Below are 23,143 nucleotides of genomic sequence, written 5' to 3'. Positions count from 1 at the left end.
ACTCTATAAGCTATTAATCAGTCTTACATTTGGTGTGATACGTAAACCTGCTTCAGGATAAAAGGTTGTGTTAGACAGAGAAGCACTGGAGATAAGAGCAGCATTATGTATAGTTCAGAGTTGAATCATGAACAAAGCTTAAACTATGCCAAAAGCCTCTTACCTTTGTTTGAAAGAATCTGTGCATCAGCTAAAATGCAGCCAGCCAAATAGTTGGCTTGCTATAATAAAATTAAATCCCTTCGAGGTTTTGTTTTGTTTGTAGGCCTCATAAGGAAAGAATGGCTGCATAAATGGTTTCTATTCTATTATTCATGTGCCACATTTTTTTCCAATGATGCAATGTGTAAAGAACGCAACTTACAAACATGGGTCTATGAAACAAGCAAACAAACAATCAAATCTTTAGGAATTTTTATTTTTTAAAATAAATGAAAATGCTTGCAACAGAGAAGGAGCCAGGAGTTTTTCCTTTTTAGCTTATTTTTTTACCAATTTCAACTTTTTCTACAAAGCAGACAATATTGGGCACAAATAAGGGGACCAATGGGAGGTCATTCCTGAGAGTGTCCCCTTCACTCAAAAACTATAAATTCTTAAGTTTAACATTGTTTCTAATGGCTCACTCTTTTTTACTGACAATTAGATATGGTTATAAATTGTTTTAGGGGACATGGTGGTTTAGTGGGTAAGATGCTGAGCTTGTTGATCGAAAGGTCAGCAGTTCGAATCCCTAGTGCCGCGTAATGGGGGGAGCTCCCGTTACTTGCCCCAGCTTCTGTCAACCTAGCAGTTCGAAAGCACGTAAAAAATGCAAGAAGAAAAATAGGGACCACCTTTGGTGGGAAGGTAACAGCGTTCCGTGCGCCTTTGGCGTTGAGTCATGCTGGCCACATGACCACGGAGACATCTTCTGACAGCGCTGGCTCTTCGGCTTTGAAACGGATGAGCACCGCCCCCTAGAGTTAGGAACGACTAGCACATATGTGCGAGGGGAATCTTTACCTTTTATAAATTGTTTTCTTCTATTGTTTTGTATTATATTGCTTTCTTATATTGTTTTCTGTTTTTAGCTTTGTTGTGTCTTGTCCGCTCTCACCGCAGCCGGGGTCTGCTTATCTGCTCCCGAACACGGAGGAATGTATGCCTCCCGGCCCCAGTTCTGGCTCCATGCCCAGACAAGCTGCAGAGGAGGGAGCATCCCCCAGCCCCAGGCCTGGCTCCATGCCCAGGCAAACGGAGCAGCTAGACCCCTCCCCCTCCTCCACAGCATGTGAGCCTGAGGAAAGTTTACTTCCAACAACAGCTGATTGGAGTGACCCTCGCATCAGAAGATTGGATAGGCGGAGGCAACAGAAGGAAGGGAGGGGCAGGCCTTAATGAGTGCTGAGTCATGGAGCCACACCCCATAGCCTATATAAAGGATCTGCTTTCTGGCAGTCTCTGAGTCAGGCAAAGTCGAACTTATCTTGCTGAAGTCACTTACTGGTCTCCTGCCTGCTCTGAGGACTTTGCTAGGACTTTGGGCAGAGCTGCAGAGGCAAGCCTGATTCGGATTTCCCTGACCCGGCCGTCAGCGGAGGAATGGGACACGACAAGCTTTTCAAGTTGAGTTTTTATCTGACTTTCCGATACTTACAATTGTTTATTTCAGAAAAATGTCAATCTACAACAGATGTATATCCAGGTTCTTATGAACAAGATAATATGTCATTGGTAATACTTTAAATCATGTACTTATCAATCACAGGAAATCAGGAGCCAAGCCAGTTCAAATGAATATGGGTTTATTACAGGTAAATGCTCTCTACAAGAATCTGAACAATGAATGGTCAAAGCAAATTGGCAGTATGTAAAGGTCAGTGAAACTCAAGGTGAGATGGATTTAGATTCCTTGTCGATGTGAAAGGACTCAAGACTGATGACGTGTTTGACCCCTCCCTCAAATTCAGCCTAGTCATCTCCATAGTACCAATAAATACTTTTCTCCTAAATCCAACAATTCTTTAAATGCAATAAATAAAGATGTCTCACCATTTTCATAACAATAATGAAATGTCAGTGTGAATTTTAAATATGAAATTATCCATTTATTTTTGGATTAACTATTGTGGATGAACATTTCAGTGGCAATGACAATAATAGTGGAATCTATCTAATATTTTTATTTATTATTTTTCACATCTCCATCAAAGATGGACTCTGGGCAGGATACAATAAAATGTTAAAATATAAAACAATACATTTAAAGTTAAAAAAAATTAAGAGGAGACAAGAAGTTAAAATTTCTTAAAAGACGAAGAGCTTTCAGGGGACAAATTAACCCCATGGCTCAACCCCATGCTCCCCTGGACTCCCTACATGAAGCTGCAGAGCCATGTCTGAACTCCTTTTTAGAAGACCAGGAGAGTGGGGGCTTGTCTCAATGCTGGAGAAAGAATATTCCATGGGCAGGGGCAACAGCAGGGAAGGCTCTCTTTCTAAACCCCACTAATTGGACTGCATTAACTGACAGGCTCTGCAACACACCCTCCCTGCCTGATTGGATGGGATGGGCTGATGTAATGTGGCAAAGACAGTTCCATAGATAGGCAGGCCAATGCCATATAGGGCTTTATATATCACATTCACTACCAAAACCTTGAATTGAGCCTGGAGGCAAACTGGCATCCAATGCAGTCCACAGAATAAAGCTGTTACGTGTCCCCTTCTTTGGGAGCCTAAAATTGCTTGTACATCTGCATTTTGTACCAGTTGGAGCTTCCGGATACTTTTCAATGATAACCCTAGGTAGAGCTCATTGCAATAGCCCAACTTAGATTAAAAACTACTACATAACATAGCATTGGCAGCTTTTTTGGCAGCTGAACTAAAGGAGGAAGGAAGAAAAAGATGGCAAAAGCACTGGTTGAAATGTCATTAAGATCTATATTTCTACATCCAGAAATATACAAAATAATCAGATTAATTTTTCTTCCATGTTGGATATGGGACAGTAGGTAAATTTAAAAGATAACAAACATGCCAAATCCTGTTTTCCAACAGAAGGGAATGACTGAAATCAATAGAAATGGTTAAGACAGCAAGTAATGCAACTCTTTAATATTTGCTATCTTAGATGGCATACTTCTTAATGGCAAAGCTCAACACTAGCTTCGTTTGTTTACATTTATTGGCCTCTCAGCTCCAGTGTATCTGAGCAGGGTAAAAAACTAGAAAAATATATATAAAAACAACTAAAGACATAAAATGAGACAGATATCCCAGACTAAAATAAATAGATAAACAACAGCAACAAAACAGAGGCCTTAAACAAATCATAAATATCAACCCAAGGTCTAGGATCAAAGTGAAGTTTTCAACATTTTCCAGAACCCTACAAGAGAGTGCTATCCAGAAGAGTTGACCAAGTTTAATGAGGGGGACCTGAAGAGCAATCACTCTGTTGGAACAGATATTGTTGGAGACATGCAGACTCTCAGATATCCAAAGTCAATGCTATATAGTGATTAGTAAAACAATTAATATTAGTTAAATACAAGCTTTAACTTGATTAGCCTATAACATCTCACATTTTCTCATTCTTCAAAAATTAAAATCTCAGCAATCAATACCTTCCTGCATTTAGCTATGCCGCTTAATGTGTAACATTCTAGGGACATACATGATTACCTACGAATTAAATAATTCTTGATCAAACTAGTGATTCAAAAATGGAAAATCTGATGTTAATTCTGAAATTGATGTTAAACAACTATATTTATTGTTAATTAAGAAACTCAATAATAACTTATAAAACATGTAATAGTTATTAAAAGCAAAAAAAGTTAACAGAATTCTGAGGGAAACTCTCATAGTTATAACTGTAAACAAGAGTATTATTCCAAACCAAAAGTCAAAATCAAAAAATTAGAAAACACAAAATAAGAATAAAATAATCTAATTAAAGCTAACATTTAAAAAGAATGTGAATCACCTGGGTGCCAGCTTATCCAGATAAACCAGACAGGAAACAGAATTAGATGAGAAAATAATTATATTTTATTGTAAATCAACATTAGTAAAATCTTGTAAGTTTGAAGGTACAAAATCTCTTTTCTTTTTCTTTTCTGACTCTTCTCTTGGCAGCATCTCTTTTCCTCATCTCTCAAAGTCAGTACTACATACCATTACATTAGAATGGGACATGCTAAAATCACAGATATTTCATTCTCAGTCCTTTCTCAGCAGCAGCATTTAAAGGGGGGAGGGGCATAAAGGAAAAAAAGGAGGAAATGAAGGGAGAGAGTGGCACCCTGCCAATATCTTTGTAACAACCCACCAGACCAATGAATGATTTTTGTGTGCCGTAGTACATCTGCAGCAAACTAGCTTGAGATAGTTAATAACCATTTCCAGGTCACAGACTTTCTTCATACAGTACCAGGGGATAAAACCTTTTGATGTATCTGCCAACCTGGAAGGTAGATCTCTGGAAATAGCATGAAAATGTCTATGTTTTTATTCCTGAGCTTTTACATCCCTGGTTTCTGGCAGAATACTGGCATAAACAGACTTCTGGAAAAAAAAATATCAATTATAACAGATTGTGAAAGTACTCACATACCAAGCAAAATATTAACACAGTCGATCTGAAACATGTCCTGACAACATTTTGGCTTCAGCCAAATTTTGTCATGTTCTGGATAAGCAAAATTAAACAAGCAATTTTTTTCACCTGCTGAACACTGGACCTACTCTGGAGCTATTTCAGGCTAGTTTCTTTTTCTATCTTAACATATTTATTTGTTTGCTTTTGCCTTGGGTAGCTTAAACTGCGATTTCATATTTGCCTCAGTGTTTTTTTCTTTTTCTGAATATTGTATATTTTCTCCATCTTATCAACATCAGCAGCCTATTCTGAAATGCAAATATTATTGCTGGTAGTGTGATTAAAATTCAAGTTTACTTCCATACTGAACTGGGATATCAGAGAAAATTTCAAGAGTTAAAATGCCTCTGTATATATTTCCCATGTAATCAGAACTTTCAGTAAAAGTTCTGAAATGATCCCTAAGGGTTGGGGAGTGGGTGGGCAGGAGCAATATTGACGCTGCCTGAAAGAATACAGGTAGTTCTTGATTTACAACCACAACTGAGCCCCAAATTGCTGTTGTTAAGTGAGACATTTGTTAACTGAATTTTGCCCCATTTTATGACCTTTCTTGCCTCAATTATTAATCAATGCAGTTGATAAGTTAGTAACATGATTGTTAAGTGAATCTTCCCTATTGACTTTGCTTGTCAGAAGGTCCAAAAAGTGATCTCATGACCTTGGGGCACAGCAGCAGTTGCCAAGCATCTGAATTTTTATCACATGATCATGGGGATACTGCAAAGGTCGTAACCAGGGGTGGTATTCACTTACCTTCGCTACTGGTTTGCAAATGTGAGAGCGTGCCACCTCCGTGCATGCGCAGGGCCTTCCATACATGCGCAAAGCATCAAAAACAGGATATGATGATGTCCAGATGGGTGGGCGGAGCCTTCCACAACCACCGCTACCAGTTTGCCCGAACCAGATAGAACCAGCTGAATACCACCACTGTGTTGTGTCTTGCCCGCTCTCACCGCAGCCGGGGTCTGCTTATCTGCTTCCGAACGCTGAAGAATGTCCTCCCGGCCCCAGCCCTGGCTCCATGCCCAGAAAGGCTGAGGAGTGGGCATCTCCCGGCCCCAGCCCTGGCTCCATGCCCAAGCAGGCTGCAGAGGAGGGAGCACCCCCCGGCCCCAGCCCTGGCTCCATGCCCAGGCAAACGGAGCAGCTAGACCCCTCCCCCTCCTCCACAGCATGTGAGCCTGAGGAAAGTTTATTTCCAACAGCTGCTGATTGGAGTGACCCTCGCATCAGAAGACTGGATAGGCGGAGGCAACAGAAGGAAGGGAGGGGCAGGCCTTAATGAGTGCTGAGTCATGGAGCCACACCCCATGGCCTATATAAAGGATCTGCTTTCTGGCAGTCTCTGAGTCAGGCAAAGTCGAACTTATCTTGCTGAAGTCACTTTCTGGTCTCCTGCCTGCTCTGAGGACTTTGCTAGGACTTTGGGTAGAGCTGCAGAGGCAAGCCTGATTTGGATTTCCCTGACCCGGCCGTCAGCGGAGGAGTGGGAAACGAGACACTGGTTGTAATGTGAAAAATTGTCATGTCACTTTTTCAGTGCCTTTGTAAATTTGAATGGTCACTAAATAAACTGCTGTAAGCTGAGGAATACTTATATTCAAAGCAATAGAATCCATGAAGGAGGAAAATGACAAATGTGGGCAACATCATTATACAAATACAACTATTTATGAGCCTTTGTCAGTCATAGGGATGCAAGTTCATAAAAAGCATTTGTGTGATGATATTAGTCTGTGCATGCAATTGCTTTAGCATCAATACATTTGCTATGATTCAAACTCTCTTTTTTTAGAGCCAGCTATGTTCACTGAAGCACAGCATCTTTACACCTGATAGCAATAGCACTTAGACTTATATACCACTTTACAGTGCTTTACAGCCCTCTCTAAGCGGTTTACAGAGTCAGCATATTGCCCCAACAATTTGGGTCCTCATTTACCCACCTCGGAAGGATGGAAGGCTGAGTCAACCTTGAGCCTGGTGAGAATTGAACTGCCAAATTGCAGGCAGCAAGCAGTCAGCAGAAGTAGCCTTCAGTACTGCACTCGAACCACTATGCCACTGTGGCTCATTGTATAGATGTGTAGCTATCAGATTTTTATATGCTGCTACCTTGCATTCTTCCTGCAGTTCTGGGACACATGGGTGGAGGGCTAATCAGAACTTCATTTTCATGTCTTTTAATTTGTAAACTACTACAGGTCTCCCATAACAGAGCAATTTCAAAAAATCTTTCAAATTGTTCTTAAGAAGACTTTATTGCCAAGGAATTTTCCCTTGCAAAGAATATATTTTGGGTATGGGTCCTGAGCTTATTGTTTCAGGCTCAGCAAAACCTCTCAATGAGGCTGGCCAGCAGAATTTTTATCATTTTATCAAAAGTTCTTGGCATAACCACCCTTGAGATTCTTGGTTCTTGTGTAAGACTATGAGATCTCATCTGTGAAAAGCTAGACAAGCATTAGAGGGCAGCAAAGAAGTACAGAAAATACAGCTAGTTCAATTCATATGGGTATCCAGATTTTTTTGCAAATATGGTACCTATGTTCTTGAGTCTGACTGATACACAGAAGGCAAAGTTCCATGTGTTTCCTTAAAATAATAGTCCAGATTCATGTTCCCTTCCTTCCAGTAGAAGAAAATAGCAGCATGGCAGGCAAAAAATATACATCCTCTTTAAGTTCACATATAAATTTAATTTGATATACAGAGATTTTTATTTTTTAAAATTAGTGCTTCTTTATTCTTAATTGAAGTTGCCTCTTAAGTTTTCCGTGTTACCTGTGATATTTGTATGAATTGTCATCTACTGAGTTCATATGTTTTTATTATTAAAAACAAAAACAAACATTTCAACTGTCTCAAAAGAGCCAATTAAAACCCATTTATTCTAGAATAGTTCAATTGGTTTTGAAGAGATGTTCCAGTGTAAATGAGTCATGGATCATAGACAATTGTCTGCCAGACTATTTTTATGCAGCGGTTATTTCCATATCCGCTAGCAACTTACAGAGCTTAAGGAAGTGTAATGTTTTGCATAATTGCTTCTGTGATATTCAGTAATGGATAGCTTCAGATTTTGTTAAACTTAATATAGGCAAAACAGAGTAGTTATCGATTAGTTCACTGAGGCAGAGGTCTCAAGTGTCATCACTGGTAGTTTCCATTTGTGGTTGTTCTTTTTATTCTTCAGTTAATGCTTGTGACCTGAGGGTCATTGTGGATTCTGTGCTTTCTTTTGAAGTCCACATCAATCATGCAATTAAAGTATCTTACTACCATCTTTGGAATCTTGCCATACAGAGACCTATGTTCTTTCTAGTCCACTTGTTAAAACTTTTAATCCACTTTCTTTTATTTCCCCCCTTTTTTTAGAGTCTGTAATTGTCTGTCTTTATGGTTATTTGCTTCAGTCTTTTTATGTAAAAACAGTATTCTAAATAAATAGAACATAACATCATCTTAATTATAGCAAAAACCTGACATTTTGTCACAAGAGAGCTATGGATTTATACAAAGTGGAGAGGAATTCTTTTTACACAGGATGTTCTCATATGAGAAATATTGGATGTGACTTCTAAGGATACAGAATGCTTGCCTGCTTACATCGCTCCGAATAAACTGGGTGACTTTGGGCCAGTCACTCTCTCTCAGGCCAAATCACCTCACAGGGTTGTTGTGGTGGTGAGAATAGGAGTAGGAAGGTGTGTCAGATATTGAGTTATTTGTAAAAATAATGACAGGATACCATCAAATAAAATAATAGATAAAAACAGCAATAAAATGTAAAAAAAGGTTTCATATAAAGCCAATAACTTATGGTACTAAAATTAATTTACAGTGAAAAGGATAGCAACTTTATGCACAATATAGCTCAAAACAGTGCATTCATATTAGGGAAGAAGGCCTAGAGTGGAGAAATGGACAGCTATTAGCAGGCGTGTTTTTTTTTGACTCTCTTAAATTTGATTTATAATGTGAGAGATAATCCTGTAGATAGTCAGCAATTAAAGTTTAAAGTCCAGACAAACACCTGTTATATGATCCCCATCACTTAAATTTTTTTAGCATTCTAGTTCTCACATTTTGTATCAGTTGCAGTTTCCAGACATATTTCAAGAGTATGTTGATATAGGCACATGATATTTAGTATAGATCTTCTTTCTGGACAAGAATGTACAATTTTCATGAGGTAAAGTAGTGCCCTCCCTAACCTTTTGGGCACCAGGGACCAGTTCTGTGGAGATATTTTTTTCCCATGGACTGGAGGGGCCATTGTTTTGCCTGCTGCCTGCATCCTGTGGATGGGGCTTTGCTTGTTTGCATGGTCCAGTTTCTGGCATGCCATGGCTCAATGCCAGTCCACAGATCAGGGGTTGGGGACCCCTGAAGTAAAGGATCACACCAGTTTCATATGGCACATTGAGGATATAACTTTAAAAGTAAAAGAAGCAGATCTATTCTTTTAAGATAGGTTGGTGTTTTCAAGGAATAAAGTGGATGTCTGAAGATTCTTCAAAATTTAGGAGATTCATTTTACTTTTAAATGGTTACCATATTACCAAAATACAATATAGGTCAAGATATTTATCTCAAACAAGTTGAAGATGCTCTGTGGACTGAGGGGTACACAAAAGTTCTGTGGACCACATGCAGTATACATATATTCGTATTAGATTGTATTCAGTCAGAGAACCAATTCTGCACTCCTATTAGATTGTATTCAATCAGTGAACCAATTCTTTCAAATGTAGTCATATTTTTGTATAACATATTCTATCCCGTAATAAATCATTATTTCTTATACATTAGTCTTTCTGCATGATATGATCACAATACCCTTCTTAACCTGGAATTACAGAATGCCAATAACTCCAAAAGAGTTTGGTGGATAATAAAATAATCTGATAGAAAATGGACACCAAAATGTTACTTTTATAAGTCAGGATTTTGAAAACTGGCAGTACCTACCTAACAAATGCCAGCCACTTTACAGGATTAATGAAAGAATGAATTTAATACCCACAACCATGTTGTAATACCAGAAAAAGATCGTGTTCTTAGAGCTAAAGAGCCTGATACTCTAGACTGTTGAGGTTGATGTCATTGTAAGTTTATTCATACTGTTAGCTGCTAGCTGCCTATCTTTTATTTCAGACACATTTGAGTGAGAGAATAGTTTTATTTATTGCTAGGATAACAATATACTGCACAATATGTTCTCCATATAAGGCTAGAATAATGGCATCAGGGAGTACCGTATATACTCGAGTATAAGCCGAGTTTTTCAGCACGTTTTTTGTGCTGAAAAACGTCCCCTCGGCTTATACTCGAGTCTACGTCTTCGGGAACCCCGCACAGGAGGGGGTACCGAACGGACTCCCATGGGAGGGACGGGGAGCGGGCCCGCCGAGGTCTCGCGGGATTTGTCGCCCCCAGGCCGGCCCCCATTCCCGTGTCTGGTGGGCGGACGGCGCAAACTTGGCGGGCTGTGCATTGGCGCGGGGAAGCCCTGGTGGTGCAGTGAGAGGGCTGGGCAGGGGAGCCGCCAGCCTTCTCGGCTGAGGAGGAGGGTTTCCCCGACCGCGAGCTTCGCCGCCGCGAGCCACCCCAAAGGCCAGAAGAAAAGGTCATTCCATCGGAGTAATGGAGCGAAGGCTCCTTCCTCTCCCGCCTTACCCATGCTGTGCGAGCCGGCTGGGCTGCAACCCCGCCGCCGCTCCTTCCTCAGCCTCCCGGGCTCGCGCTCTAGCAGCCGCCAAGCTCAGGCGGACTCGGCAGCTCCCCATCAGCACTCGCACGGCGCGATTCGGGCAGGAGGAGTCGGGCTCGCTCTGTGGCGGTGGCGCCGCCGCCGCCGCCACCGCCACGGGCGAGCCCGACTCCTCCTGCCGAATCGCGCCGTGCGAGTGCTGATGGGGAGCTGCGAGTCCGGCCTGAGCTTGGCGGCTGCTAGAGCGCGAGCCCCGGGAGGCTGAGGAAGGAGCGGCGGCGGCGGGGTTGCAGCCCAGCCGGGCTCGCACAGCATGGGTAAGGCAGCTCCCCATCAGCACTCGCACGGCGCGATTCGGGCAGGAGGAGTCGGGCTCGCTCTGTGGCGGTGGCGCCTCCGCCGCCGCCGCTGCCGCCGCCACCGCCACGGAGCGAGCCCGACTCCTCCTGCCCGAATCGCGCCGTGCGAGTGCTGATGGGGAGCTGCCAAGTCCGGCCTGAGCTTGGCGGCTGCTAGAGCGCGAGCCCCGGGAGGCTGAGGAAGGAGCGGCGGCGGCGGGGTTGCAGCCCAGCCGGGCTCGCACAGCATGGGTAAGGCAGCTCCCCATCAGCACTCGCACGGCGCGATTCGGGCAGGAGGAGTCGGGCTCGCTCTGTGGCGGTGGCGCCGCTGCCGCCGCCGCCGCCGCCGCCACCGCCACCGCCACGGGCGAGCCCGACTCCTCCTGCCCGAATCGCGCCGTGCGAGTGCTGATGGGGAGCTGCGAGTCCGGCCTGAGCTTGGCGGCTGCTAGGCGCGAGCCCGGGAGGCTGAGGAAGGAGGCGGCGGCGGGGTTGCCGCCCAGCCGGCCTCGCACAGCATGGGTAAGGCAGCTCCCCATCAGCACTCGCACGGCGCGATTCGGGCAGGAGGAGTTGGGCTCGCTCTGTGGCGGTGGCGCCTCCGCCGCCGCCGCCGCCGCCGCCACCGCCACCGCCACGGAGCGAGCCCGACTCCTCCTGCCCGAATCGCGCCGTGCGAGTGCTGATGGGGAGCTGCCGAGTCCGGCCTGAGCTTGGCGGCTGCTAGAGCGCGAGCCCCGGGAGGCTGAGGAAGGAGCGGCGGCGGCGGGGTTGCAGCCCAGCCGGGCTCGCACAGCATGGGTAAGGCGGGAGAGGAAGGAGCCTTCGCTCCATTACTCCGATGGAATGACCTTTTCTTCTGGCCTTTGGGGTGGCTCTCGCGGCGGCGAGTTCGCGCGGTCGGGGAAACCCTCCCTCCCTCAGCCGAGAAGGACTGCACCGCCAGGGCTTCCCCGCGCCAATGCATAGCCTGGCGGGAGTTACTGCAGCTCACCCGGCTCCCGCCGCTGCCGCTTTCTAGCAAAAAGGTCGCTCGCCCAAAACTCCTCGCCTTCTCCTGGGAAGGGCTGGATGGCTAGCCGGGAAGGGTTGAATAAGCAAGCCAACCTCCCTCCCTCCCTCCCTCCTCTCCCCCGCAAGCGAAAGAGCGTTTTCCGTTGGAAGAGAGAGAGAGAGAGAAAGGAGGGCCGTTCCTCCCTTCTTTCATTCTTTCTTCTCCTCCGTGCTTCAGAAGCTGGGCGTGTGTGCGCGCCTAGTCCCCTTCTGTTCGGCGGCGCTGGAAGAGAGAGAGAGAGAGAAGGAGGGCCGTTCCTCCCCTTCTTTCATTCTTTCTTCTCCCTCCGTGCTTCAGAAGCTGGGCGTGAGTGGGCGCGCCCTAGTCCCCTTCTGTTCGGCGGCGCTGGAAGAGAGAGAGAGAGAGAAGGAGGGCCGTTCCTCCCTTCTTTCATTCTTTCTTCTCCTCCGTGCTTCAGAAGCTGGGCGTGTGTGCGCCTAGTCCCCTTCTGTTCGCGGCGCTGGAAGAGAGAGAGAGAGAAAGGAGGGCCGTTCCTCCTTCTTTCATTCTTTCTTCTCCTCCGTGCTTCACCGTGCTGGGCGACCTGGAGCAGCTGCTCTTCAGCCAGATGCTCGGTGAGTCAGCCGTCCCTTCCTTCCCGTGGGGGTCTGCCTTGCTGGTGAAGGTTATTGGGGCTTTTGAGCAAGGGAGGAGGAACGCGAGCACCGCCTTTCGCTGGCATTCCGGGATTTCCCTTTGTTTAGAGCTGGGAATCCTCCTTCCCCTTTGCACTCCTCCTCCTCCCTCCTCTCCCCCAAGCGAAAGAGCGTTTTCCCGTTGGAAGAGAGAGAGAGAGAGAAAGGAGGGCCGTTCCTCCTTCTTTCATTCTTTCTTCTCCTCCGTGCTTCAGAAGCTGGGCGTGTGTGCGCGCCTAGTCCCCTTCTGTTCGGCGCTGGAAGAGAGAGAGAGAGAGAAAGGAGGGCCGTTCCTCCCTTCTTTCATTCTTTCTTCTCCTCCGTGCTTCAGAAGCTGGGCGTGTGTGCGCCTAGTCCCCTTCTGTTCGCGGCGCTGGAGAGAGAGAGAGAGAGAAAGGAGGCCGTTCCTCCCTTCTTTCATTCTTTCTTCTCCTCCGTGCTTCAGAAGCTGGGCGTGTGTGCGCCTAGTCCCCTTCTGTTCGGCGCTGGAAGAGAGAGAGAGAGAGAAAGGAGGGCCGCCTCCCTTCTTTCATTCTTTCTTCTCCCTCCGTGCTTCACCGTGCTGGGCGACCTGGAGCAGCTGCTCTTCAGCCAGATGCTCGGTGAGTCAGCCCGTCCCCTTCCTTCCCGTGGGGGTCTGCCTTGCTGGTGAAGGTTATTGGGGCTTTTGAGCAAGGGAGGAGGAACGCGAGCACCGCCTTTCGCGCTGGCATTCCGGGATTTCCCTTTGTTTAGAGCTGGGAATCCTCCTTCCCCCTTTTGCACTCCCTCCCTCCCTCCCTCTCTCTCTCTCTCTCTCTCACACACACACACACACACACACACACACAGACTTCTAAAGTCGATTGGCACAATGCTAAGCAAACACAGCAGTGGGTCAAGGGTGAAGGGCTAGGAACCTGGCAGGTGAAAGGTTGAGCGACATGAAAGGCAAAGACCACAATTGTTTTAAGAAAGAAGCTTTAGCAGGGAGGGGGGGATGGGAGGGTGTTTTAAGTTTTGGCAAACAGCCAGGCCAACTGTATTGGAGAAGGTCACACAACTGGCCTTAACATTTTAGCTGCTGTCTTTTTCCTCACACTTGGGTTTAATGATATTAGAGATCCTTATTGCCCTGCCAAAAAAAAAAAAAAAAGAGCCACCCCAATGTCTATGAAAATTAACCTTCTCTGCCAAGAGACACTGTGCAGGGTATTTTCACTATTGGTGTGCATACAGGCTTAGATTTGTGCTGGGTTCTTAGTGCTTAGAGCACTGACCTTCAGAGGCACCCTGGTCCCTTGGAAGCTAAAGGAGGACTCATTTTCATGCTTGCAGTTGTATTGTCAATTTCTGTGAGACAATGTTGTTGAAGTAACTCACTCACTCATTCATTCATTCATTCATTCCTTGTGTGTCCAATCACACTTAGCCAATAAAAATTCTATTCTATTCTATTCTATTCATTCATTCATTCATTTTATTTTGTCAAATACATATTAAATAATTATATAAATATAAGCATGAATTGAATACATAAAAGGAATACAACTAAAGGGAACATTAGGACAGGGACGGTAGGCACGCTGGTGCTCTTATGCACGCCTTACAGACCTCTTAGGAATGGGGTGAGGTCAATACTAGATAGTCTTTGGTTAAGGCTTTGGGGATTTTGGGAAGAGACCAGAGTCAGGTAGCACATTCAGGCATTAACAACTCTGTTACTGAAGTCACATTTTCTGCAATCTAGATTGGAGGTTCACTTTTAAGTTTGAATCTATTGTGTTCTCGTGTATTGTTGTGGTTGAAGCTGAAGTAGTCATTGATAGGAAGTACATTGTAGCAGATAATTTTATGAGCTATGCTCAGGTCATACCAAAGGCGGCGTAGTTCTAAATTTTCTAAAGCTGGGAATCCTCCTTCCCCCTTTTGCACTTTTATTGTTTTTCGTTCAAATAAATATTCATGTTATTTTACTTGGCTCTATCTTTATTTTTTACATTGACCAGTAGCTGCCTCATTTCCCACCCTCGGCTTATACTCGAGTCAATAGTTTTTCCCAGTTTTTGTGGTAAAATTAGGTGCCTCGGCTTATATTCGGATCGGCTTATACTCGAGTATATACGGTAATTTGTTCTTGGCTGAAACCTGAACTTTCATCAATAACAAAGAGATACTAGAACACCCTTGCCTTCTGTAAAGTTGGATAGTTATTCTGAATCATCGCAAGGTTGTCTGGCAGCATCCCCCACTGTTAATTGCTACAATGAAAATATAATATGGCTTCTAATTAGGAAAAGCAAACTGAACTAAACAGGGAAAGTATCTTGTATGCTAGCTTCTTCTCCAAAAGGAAGGTAGCACATTTGGAGAAACAGGCTTTGATCTATAACCTATGTGTAGCCCACCTAATTTATAATTTTAGATGACATTTTAATTAGATATTTGACATGTTTTTTTCAGGTTTTTAATTTTTCCATGTGTCTGGCCTCCATCTCTCTCTCTCCCCACCACTCCGACCTCCCTCCCTCTCTCTGTGAAGGAGAAAGGGAGTGAAAGAATTCTAATCTTTCCTCCCTTTACTTTTTTCTAATTATCCCATGTTTCTGCTTTATATATCAGATTCCAAAACCATTCATTAATTGAGTTTCTAAACAGGATTTTCTAAAAGGAATTTGGTAATTTATAATATTCTGAAGAAAACAATGTATACACTTAATTTGAATTTATTTTTTATTTAATTTTATTCATATGTAAAACCTATAATCAATAAGCTTTATTCAGAACTACTAATAGACTAATTCTTTATCAAAATCTTATAGCAATCTTTATGGGGCTTTAAAATTATTTCCACTTTTAACTATGTCCCTTGAAAAATCTCATTAATTTTAACAAACTTGTTGAAATTATTGAGATAATTTATTTTCATATGGTTCACTGGACTTTGTTGAAAGCAACATTTTGAGACCTCCGAGTCTTTTGTCACAATCTTTTATCTCTTGCTAAGTACAGTTGATCATTCCAGTTTAATGATGGTAATATATCCATTCATTGGTAATATATCCATTCATTTACTATCTATTTTTGCAGTTTTTAAAACTCTTGTGACCTATGGAACAACTGTGCATGTTGTTCCATAAAACAACCATAGTTTTATGTTTTTGAATTAGAACTGGATTATGAAATATTCTAATTTGTTTTACAACATTCATAAACAAATGGAGAAGATTCTTTTACAAGGCTTTTATGGTATATATTGGACAGAGAGATGTTAGTCTTTAATTCAAGTATTTGTCAGTTATTTATAATCACAATTAAAGGGCAAGTAAAACAAGGTTTTAAAGGAGAATTAGGATAATGTTCTCACACTGTTACCTCTTACATATTAGGAGAAGGAAGAAACTCAGAGGCAGGTGGCCTAACAGCTTATTTATTGCTTTAAAAAAAGCCTAAACTATCTTCTCTTTCCACCTGCAGCATGCAAACTATTTTGCAAACAAGACATATAATGAAGCATATAATTAATGCATAATTAATTATATCATGAAACATATTAAACTTAACCACAAACAATTTTAAATTTAATGGAAAGAGGACAAACGGTACATTTTGGTAAAGCTGAAGTAATTTCAATATCAAAGTTCAAATGTATTTTAATACAAACACACACTGCCAGGCCTGGAAACCATCTTTTCCGGTCTTTTCCAATCTTTAGGAAGGCAGTGATGTCATTGCACAAAAAAGGTAGTACTGAATGGCATATGGTGTGAGAACTGAGATAACATCTCAAGTTACAAAAGTAGCTTTCTGTTCCTGCAAGAGAGACACCCTTTCTTCTCTCTTTTTACACAATCAAATCTGCTATAAGAATTTCCCAAAGCGTCTAGCTATAAACAAGTAGAAGATACATTAGGAACAATCCACTTTTATACAATTGAGTAAGTTCTATTTTCCTCCCTTTTTAACATTGAATTTTTTAAAATGTCTGAAGTGTGCTGTATATACTGAACAGTATGCTCCTTGCTGGCCATAAATCAGAGATCAGACTGTACTTTGACTCTGTTCTATCAAGAACCATTGGCAATGAGCTCTTTGCATTCTCTCGTCTCTCCTTTTTAAAACTCTAAAGATCAAACTCCAGCCAGATTGAGCAATCTTTGTACCATTGTGGAGGAGAATAATGTCACAAACAAACTAATTTGCTTGATATTCAGAATTTTTAGTGGAAAATGGCAAAACCCCACCCCCCACTTGTTAACCTTTCTTTCCTCACTCTTTCTCATTTTCGATAGGAAAAGTAGTAAAAGAAGAAAAAATCATCTTTTAAGACAGGCATATGTAACCACTGAACTCCCAGCATGCATCACTGTTGCCCATACTTACCAGGGTTACTATGAGTTTTATGTCTATCAGATACATATAAGATGTAAATTACATCCTCCCAACTGTTTTAAGAAAAAAAAAGTAAGCAAATATACAATAGGTCCAGGAACTGAAATGCTTAATCTATAATTTATCCTGTAACTACAAACAACAAAACTCTTACCAATTCAACTTTATTGTAAAAAAACAACAACCCTGCATTACAATAATCCAAGCAAAAACATATTTAAAGTCTTGTCTGGTCTACTTCAACGGATGTGCATCTAAACACTAAGATGAACACATCATTAAGATACTCCCAGTTCCCTTCTGGAAATGAATTCACAACTATTAAAGAAAAACCCTTTTACTTAATATTTTGTTTACTATAAGAACAGAGAATTTATTTATGACTGATGGTACTATGCAGCTTGTACACAAGGTCAAAAATTCCCAGTCTGTTCCAAGAATATAATATTCTCTTATCTATATACTCAGCTACTTTTAGCTGCCCTAAAAGCTTTGGGAAGAAATATGTGCTGACATGTAGAGCAGTAAATTGATATAAAAAGAAAATACGATATTATTTATGCTAATGTTCTTTCTAGTCCATAAACTGAACTTGTACAACGAAGTTTGTGAGTTCTAAAGAGGAATATGCAGTCTATATATAGTCTATATATGCAGTCTAATGTTTCTATATAAGAATCATTTCTATTCGATATCTTTGGTGAATGAATATATAAATTCACCTAGGGCTAAATATCTTGTAAAAGCATGTTTCTTTCACCCAGATAAACTTGATTTGGGAGTCCACCACATTACCTATCTCTGCTTTGCCACCTTTTATTTCATATTCAATAATGCACACAGTGTTTCTCACACTTTTTTATTATACATTTTAAAATGAATTATTATTTTCATTTGTTATCCTAATTTAATGGCAAAAAATGTCAGTGCTAAAGGTATCTGTATACACAAACAAGGACACATATGCATGGTGACTTTTTTCATGCTTAAGGGGATGTAGAGATGATACAAATATAAGCTTATATCCATTCAAAGAAGAAAAATGAGCAAGTTTTTTTAAAAAAGAAACAACAACCCATGTCTAATCATTGAAACTTCATTACAATCCAGGCTATTTTAGAATTTGTTTTTATGTCTTTGAGTCAATCCTGATTCTGGGCAACTGTCTAGACAAATCCTTAAAATACTAGTCAGTTTTCTTGGCAAGATTTTGGAACTGATTTGCCATTGCTTCCTTCGTAGGGCTGAGAGTGTGTGACTGGCCCAAAGACTGGCTGGCTTTATGCCTAATGTATGACTACAACTCATGGTCTCCTAGTTCCTAGCTTGATGCCTTAACCACTACACCAAACAAGCTTTCATAAGACTACATGTTTCCTACATTTTAGTAGTACAAATGAAATAACTAAGTGCCATGTGGGGAGCCTTTTAATTTATATATTATCTTTCTGGGTTAAATGCTCCTTTATCATTATACTGGAAAGGTATCTCCCTCATAGTTTTTGAAAAGCTGTCAAAACTCAGTCTTTCATATCTGGGAATTGGTGATGAGGCAATGCAGCTGTCCTACATTGTATTGAAAATTTCTGTCTCCCTGAGGAACACTTTGTAAAATGCTGACTCATTGAACATTGAATCACATTATTCCTGTTAATAAAGTCCTCTTTGCTAACATTTTTGCTCTACTTACTGTATATTACCTCATAGATAATTTCCTGGTCCAATGATATGGCTCCTGCATAATATTTATCAAGTCCCCTTGGACAGGCACAACATGATGCTGGCTGAATTTACAAAGGAAATAATCTCATTTCAAGGCTTCTGCCATGCCATCTGTGCAAAAGGAAAGAGCCCTTAACAAATAGGTCAAGCAAGAAGCCTTGTTTTCTGCTTTCTCCATTTCACTTATTTGCTGAAACTCCTGATTGCCTGCTACTTGATTTCTGGAAAAGTCAAAAGGCTGCAGTATTAAACATTCCCTTAAAATTTATCATCTCTTTGATAAATAGTGACCTCATGTTAACTTTCTGACTGACTGTGAACTCACTGATTACACATCTCTTCATTTCACTTTGTTTTACTTCTCTTTAATAGCCACCATAAAGAACATTTCAAAACTCACTAGGAAGTGACTTACTTATCAAAGACAGAATATTAGTTTCAAGCAATTTAATTATGGAGAATATTGAAGGTCCAATATATATGGACCATAATATATTTCATCCAAATTTCACTAGACCTGCAATCAGCAAATAGTGACAGCTAATGAATGCTATCTATATTCTTGAGGGGAGTGGTCATTTCACTGAGGATAGATGGAATGATTAATTTTATTGCACAAGCTAATCCTTCTGAAGCAGAAACACTTAATAATAAATTTGGTTTCATATGTCAGGTAGAGCCAATAGGATCAGTGGTGGGTTGCTACCAGTTAGCCCCGGATCAGGCGAACCGGTAGTGGCGGTGGGAGGCTCCACCTGGATGTCTCTGCACATGTGCAGAAGCATCGCACAAGCACGCACACACTCACAAGCAAACCAGTAGCGGCCAAAATTGAAACCCACTACTGAATAGGATATATGACATTATTGTAAGAGTTTGTTTATGATGTGTTTTCCCACAGTTCCTTTTACATTATTTGGATGACTTTGCAAGGTAATCAAAAACTTTATTTCTTTATCCATGCACTGAAGCAAAAAGTTGGTCTCCTTTACAAAATTCTTACCTGAGTCAAGCATTGTCTGAACATGAATTTTGATCATCAGTGAGCCAAAAGAGTCAGACTTAGAAAACTTTCACTGGCCTAGTCAGCTCATATCATGGTAATGAAGAACAGAGGTTTATCAGAGTTAGCTCTTCCTGGAGTTTGTACTACAGAATATCTTTAGGCCCTCCATTTCTTTGGGTTTGTTATTCTGTGCATGTCTCTATGCAGACAGAATTTTCTTAAAACAGCTGAGAATCAAGTATCAAGCCAACTTCTATTGATTTAATTTTAAATTGACTTAATATTGGGAATGTGCTTTTTTTAAAAACAGGAAATAATTTCTTCTTTTATATAGCCTTAAAATAAGCTACTTACTTACTTATTTCCAACTTGGATATGTAAGATAAAAGTTTAAACATAGCAGTTTTTAGGTGAACAACATTGCAATATTTTATTTATTAATTTACTATCAACAGAAGTCAAATTGGTGGCTGAGAAGAATGAAAGTTTTAAAGACAACTCCCACATGCTAATAATGGATGATTAATTAATTTATTTTTGAATCTTGTTTTGTAAGGGATAAATAAATTCTAACTACAATGAATCTACAAAGCAGCCTGAACAATGATTATCTTGGTGCTGAATTCTTGAATTCTTCCCCCCCAAAAATGAACATTTCTCAAAATATAATGCAAAGAATAAATATGAATAGGTTCACAGTAAATTCAGTAAATTCAGTAAACTCAGTAAATTCAGTAAACACAGTAAATTCAAATAATACAAATAATACAAATAATACAAATACAATGTGAACTAAAAAATGTAATTTATACAAAGTCACTGTTCTTTTTCATATTTTAGAATCTTAATTTAAAAAATGTTCACATAGCTATCTGCTGTAATTACTGAACTGGAATAATTATCAGTTTATGTGTGATGTTTTGCATTTGTTGTTCATTTCATTTTCAATCCATTTCTCCTGTTTTGCTATGACAATTCTGATTTATTCTTTTAAACATTAAGTCCCTTTATCTTATCTTATCTACCATTCAAAACTTTCATAAATATCTGCTACGTGCCTTCATTGACATCATTAATTAAAATGCTTAACAGAATTATGCCTAGCACTGAGCTGGAAAGACTTTCCAAATTTAATGCTGATCCATTAATTATCCTTGAGTGTAGTTTTCAACTGAGTACTCATTTAATGATAATTCCTTGTAGTCAGGTTTTCTCAAGTACCCTTATGAGGCTGTCATACATCAAAAGCTTGCATATGATATATCAGCCGGGGTTTCCTTGTTTACTAATTCAGTACTTGATGAAAGACGGAAACTAGGCCAATCTGGCATAGTTCTGTCTTAATAAATCCTATCTGTTGAATAATAATAATTTTATATGTCCTATACATAATTGTTTTGTTTTAACATGTGTTGTAAACTAACCATCCCATGATTCCTTAATGTTTCTTTCTTTAAAAGCAGGCACTGGGTATTTGTTAATCACCTGGACTTTGCCTGATTTTATTTAAGAATATGGTCACTGCTGTAGATGAAAGTAGATAATAATATTGTATTGGTTTTATCTAAACTATCCTAACAGGTGCTTTTACAGGGAAGAGCAAAACTGTATTTGTTATGTTGTGGGCTGCGATAGGCAAGAACAGACAGCATAGATACAACAGCATTTATTGACTCAGAGGCAGTCAGCTGAGAGTGTTGGCGGGGCCCATTTCTTTGCCCTGCTTGTAGACTAGCCAGTACAAATATGCGGCCATGAAAATGGACCATCATAGCATTCACAACAACAGGATCTGTGGTGTCTGACAGCTGTCAAAATACTAAGCAGAGGTTTGTGGTCTGTAAAGATGGTGAAGGTCCGTCCATATAAGAAGGCATGGAACTTCTTAATGCCAGCCACTATGGCAAGAATTTCCTTGTCTATCTGGGCATAATTCCTTTCAGCTGGTGATAATGTTCTAGAATAGTATGCGATTGGGGCCTCTCAACCTTCTGGCATCCTGTGGCTTAGTACTGCCTCAATGCTGTATAGTGAAGCATCACAGGCTAATGTTACTGGTAGGGTTTTATTGAAATGAGCTAGGATGGAGTCCAAAGATAACAATGATTTTACCTCCTTGAACGCTTCGTCTTGAGTGCTCAACCAGACCCAGGGTGGTTGTTTGTCCAGTAGGCAGTGTTGCAGTTCTGCCAGGGGAGCCTTATATGGTAAGAAGGAGTGGTAAAAATTGAGCAAGCCCAGGAAAGCTTAGAGCTCCTCCTTAGATTTTGGAGTGGGGGTTTGCTGAATTGCCTTTAGCTTTGCTTCAGATGGTGGATTCTGGCACAGTCAATGTGGAAACCCAGGAATTCAGTGGATTCCACACCGATCTGGCATTTTTCCCTCTTGAGTTTTAGGCCTGCCTCATGGAAACATTGGAGTACTGCATGGAGACGTTCCGCCAGAACTGCCACTGATTTCCCAGTGATCAGGATATCATCAAAGTATGGGCAGACACTGGGAATGTTCTTCAGTATTCGTTCCATAATACTTTGGAACAACCCTGGTGCTATACTTACCCCAAACTGCAATCGGCACATTCGGAATGCACCTCTGTGTGTGACTATTGTTTGTGCTTCTGTAGTAGCGTCATCTACCAGTAGCTGCTGGTAGGCCTGGGAGAGGTCTAGCTTAGTGAAGATTCGGCCTCCCTGGAACGAGGTGAGTATGTGGCTTACCACAGGGTAAGCATTCTGCTGCAGTGCCTTATTAATATTGCACTTGTAGTATGTGCAAATATCAACGTCCCATTAGGTTTAACAAGGGTCACTATGGGAGTCTCCCAATGGCTACAGTCCACGGGTTGGAGCACTCCCTGCTGAACCAGCTTATCTAGTTCTGCATCAATTTTAGGCTTCAATACAAAGGGAACCCTAATCAGCTTTAATTAGATTGGAGTTACTACTGTATCAAGGTTGAGTGCAATGGGTGCCCCTTTGTATTGTTCCAGTTCAGTGCTGAATACAGTCAGCATATTTTTAGCATATCACTTCTAGATTGGCTATTTGGGTTTGATGGATGCCCACCCCAATGCCCAGGGCCTTGAACCAGTCCAGTCCTATGAGGCTGGTGCGCAGCCCCTCTATGACCACTATGCTGAGGGAACCCTTGAACTCTTTGAATTGTGCTCTAATGGTAGCTTCGCCCCTTATGGAAACAGGGCATTTATGGAAATCTGTTAGTACTAAGTTCGATGACTTGTGCAGGATCTGCCATTGGCTACCTTTGCAAATGTGGTCGAAAGTAATGGAGGAGATAATGGACAGGGCTGATCCAGTATCTAGCTCCATGGAGCATGGGACCCCTTGACATTTTAGTTGGAGTCTTACCTTTTCTTTAATGGGGCATTGAACCTCTATGCCTTCCTGAACAGTATTAAACTTTGTTCTGTCCTGGGGACCTTTTCACATTGTGCTGCTGTATCGCAGGTTTCATTTCCTGCTGATGACATCTGCAAACTCTAGTAATGGCCCTTGCTTTCCACAGGCATAGCATACTGCTGTGAGGAATCTGCATTCTGCTCTTTCATGCTGTCCTCCGCAGCTTGCGCAACTCTGTGGCAGAGTTGCTTGTTCTGGAGTGTGGCCTTCTGGGTGGCTCTT

The sequence above is a fragment of the Ahaetulla prasina genome, chromosome 5 (genome assembly GCF_028640845.1).
Source record: "Ahaetulla prasina isolate Xishuangbanna chromosome 5, ASM2864084v1, whole genome shotgun sequence".
NCBI classification, from domain to species: domain Eukaryota; kingdom Metazoa; phylum Chordata; class Lepidosauria; order Squamata; family Colubridae; genus Ahaetulla; species Ahaetulla prasina.
This window is presented reverse-complemented; position numbering follows the sequence as displayed.